General features: G+C 37.8%; 1 long non-coding RNA gene across 1 annotated transcript in view; it reads right to left on the reverse strand.

The window, feature by feature from the left end:
• Positions 1-489: 489 nt before the first annotated feature.
• LOC126407441 (uncharacterized) overlaps positions 490-3,784 on the reverse strand; it is a 19,683-nt gene continuing 16,388 nt past the window's right edge. Inside the window, exons 2-4 of the long non-coding RNA XR_007571777.1 lie at positions 2,575-2,661; positions 1,808-1,913; positions 490-631 (exon numbers count right to left, since the gene is read on the reverse strand). This is a non-coding gene — a long non-coding RNA (uncharacterized LOC126407441). The remainder of the gene's footprint in view (positions 632-1,807; positions 1,914-2,574; positions 2,662-3,784) is intronic.

Below are 3,784 nucleotides of genomic sequence, written 5' to 3' on the forward strand. Positions count from 1 at the left end.
TTTATAACTAATGTTATCTTAATTACTTTCAGTGGGACAGAAGGAGACCGACGGGTGACTACCAATGACTGTCAAGTGACAGCACAATGGGTCACTGGGCTAGCAGCAGCAGCAGCAGCAGCAGCAGTTTATAGACATATATATTTTATGTATCTTTGTCTTTTTACTATGTACTTATTTACTATAACAAATTAATTTTTAATAAACTCAGAAACATGACTTGGATGTCAAGCAGTTTGTCTGTGCCCTTCCTTCTGTGTTGTCCTCTCGTACAGTCTCCACCATGGTGCTGTGTGGGGATGTTCCAATCGTTTAGAGAGAGAGGTACACATGCACAATTTCTTCATTGACACAGAGATGAAAATTTTTTTTTGGCTTAAGTCAGCAGGAGTAACCTGAGACTCACTACAGACTACAACAACAAAAATATGTAAGGTTATCATTCTCAAATACTGCATTAGCACATTTCCACAAACAAAGACCACACTATTGGGAAGCTCAGTGTTTGGTTTATTAAAAATAAGGAACAGGGAAAGGCTTGCAAAACCCACAGAGTTGAGACTCAGGGTAAGGGGGTTGTTTCATTGCGGGGTGAGTTCAGGCTCCATTGCATCCCCCTGTTGTTCTTGTGCTGAAAGAGAAAAAAAAGAAAGAGGAGAAATGGTTAGGCACACGTATATATGCCTGGGTCTGACGTTGCCTTGTGAGATAAGGCACAAGTATGACAAGTGGCATCAGTTTTAATTGCATTTGTTTGAAGTTGTCTCATGTATAAAGTGTTCCCGAATACTGTATGCATTCAACCACTATGGGATATGTCTGTGGGTAGACAAAAGTGAGTTGTGTGTGGGAAGTCACTGCAGGCACATTTTGGTGCAGACCAGTTTGCCAAGACCAAAAAGGGCAAGACAAGGCTTAGAGCAGATTTAATTCCCACCATCTTTGTGCATCATGCTGTGAGCGCCCCTGCACCACAATGCACCCCTGGACCTGTAACATCATTGTTATTGCCACTCCTGAACTGTAACATTAATGGTCCTCATCCTGCAGCACTCCTGACACGAGGCACGCAGCATCACTGCAGTATAATTCCTTAAAATGTTTACTTATATTTCAGTGTTGGGTGCTGTTGTAACTGATCAGCACACTGGAAACCAGCAGGTGGGTCTACCAGCTCTGGTGTATTAATTTGCACTTGTCATAGTGACTGACTGGCAAGCCAATTTGCTTTTGTTGTGCTAACCTCAGCATTTGCCTACTGTGTTTCATATGACTGGCTCTCAAATATTCATCCCTATCTCATAAGTTATCAGACTTTGATCCTGTGTCTGGTCGTCCCTGTGTCCACAGTTATCTCTTTATTTGAAAAGGTCTAGGCTATTTAATTGTTTAATATCATCACACTGTTATTTATATAAGCAGGGGATTTTAATACAAAGTTGTAACCACTGTATGTGAATGCGTGAATCGGTCAGATCTGCACTCCAGAGGAGAGCCTTCATTAGACTATGCAATATCGCCCACTACTGGGTTTGTAAGTTAATGAACTGCAATTAAAGCTCTCTGTGCTTTAATTAGCCGCTATGAAACAACATGACCCTCTTCTATTTTATAATGCCTATTAATATTATAATATTATAATGACGGTAACTGGTAATATGCAATGTATTACATTTTCAAAGTAACTTGCCCAACACTGTATATCATATATTATATATTCAATATAATTACTTATATAATTAATATAAAATGCAGTATAATACATATTAAGTATGATTCCTTATCTCTGGAACTACTTGAAACACACCTTGTTAAGTTTTAAGTCTCACCAAGGTCGACTCAGCACTTATCTGCAGCGTCCTCTCTCACACAGTGGTCCTGCAGCATCACTGCTCCGCCACCACCCAGTGCTCCTACAGAAGGTTACAAATATACAAGATTACATATCTAATACTGTGATAGAATATATGTTTAGCATGATCATATGTATAACACAGTAATATATACATACATTTGGTATTTAGAATAATTCCCCATTTAGCCTGGTATGTTTCATTTATCAAAATTACTTATCTTGTGTTTTAAATCTCATTCAGGTCCTCAAACTTCCCTCTCACTTCGCTATCAATGTAATATCAGCTGAGCTGTAACATATTATAGACAGGTATACTCAACAGAATCACAAAGCCTAAAAAACAGACCATAAGTTCCGTTTTTGTTTCATTTCACCTCCTCCACTCAACAATCACGCAGCAATGTCATATTTAACTGAGCTAATATCTAACTCAGACTGGCTCGCAAAAAATCAGGACTGGAAGCACTCTAACTTCCCAATGTTAGATAAAATGGTTTAGGAGAAGACAATTTAAAACTACCAGGCTGTTCATGGTTAGCATTACCTGTATGGTGTGTACAGTATGTACAGTGTCCTAGCCTAATCTGTTATCTTATCTTTTAACATTACATAAATCTACTAATTTAATGGGAGATAATCCACTAACAAGCTTTAATGCACATGTTAATTTAGATAAATTGTGCTGATAATGTAAAATTTGGAGTCTTTGGACATCTTACCCGTTAAAAGTACAACACAGCCGGTCTTTTCTGCTGTAACTCCGCTTACTTCCGGGAACTATTGAGAGGCTCCGCAAACCGCCATTGCTGTGAAAAAAAAGGCCCATTAGAGTGAATGGAGATGACGCGACTCTCTATTCAAGGGCTCTGGCCGTCAGATGTAGTCTTCTTTTTTTCCCCCACAACTTTATTTAAGACAGGAAGTTTACAGAATGCAGATCTTCAACATTACACATATATGTCATATATCACATATGCCAGGGGGGATAAGAGTTTACAAGAAAATATTAAAAATATAAAATATTTTCTATGTGTAAACTTACATTTGTGAATGTGAAATCTTGCCATAAGTAAGATGAGATTAATAATAAATCTTTCAATGGGTTTTGCCGTATTTCTGTTAAAGTCAAAAAGTCCAAACAGCACATCCCTCCAAAACAGCTTAAATTATTTTACAAATATCACTCCAGAGTCTTTTGACAATGGGGCAGTGCCAAAATAAATGAGTAACAGTTTCAAGCATTGGGTGTAGTCTTTGTAGTGGGTTCAAATGCAACTGTCACAGGGTGACGTGAGGCGACGTAGACGATGCGACAGTTGGCTTTTGTTGCCGCTAGTTCTTTGGTGTCGGTTTGGTGTGTCAGCACCTTGTACAGAATAACATGAATGATCATATTAATGTGTATGTGGTCTGAAAATAATTAATTAAACTCTTCTCAAGAATCCTGCTGTCTGTGATTTTATTTGTTACGGAACTAATTGTAAAGATGATGATGAAGTAATGAGAGACTACTCATTATGTGTCACTTTACTTTAGGACATAAAAAGGTTAACTAATGGACGGGTTATTGAGTAATGATTCTGTACTGATGAAGTAACTAGTTCACTAATTATTAAGTCGTGATTAACCCCTCTGTGAAATTTGATCATGAGTTAATGAAGAACTGACCATTAACTAATAGTTAGTTCATCATTAGTTCCTCAGTAACTACTCCTCTGAAATTTGATCATGAGCTAATGAAGAACTGACCATTAAAGGGACATTGTGTAACATTTTCAGTTGTTTACTGGCAAAAATTGATGTCTGCATTCATAAATATGTCATCACTGGTGTACTATTACCTCCACCAATAATCTGACTTATTCTCATAAAAGGAGAATTTCGGATTTGTTTGTACATTGTGCGGGTAAGTCGTCTGTGGGGTTCCAT

The sequence above is a fragment of the Epinephelus moara genome, chromosome 20, assembly GCF_006386435.1.
Source record: "Epinephelus moara isolate mb chromosome 20, YSFRI_EMoa_1.0, whole genome shotgun sequence".
In the NCBI taxonomy this organism is placed as follows: Eukaryota; Metazoa; Chordata; class Actinopteri; order Perciformes; family Serranidae; genus Epinephelus; species Epinephelus moara.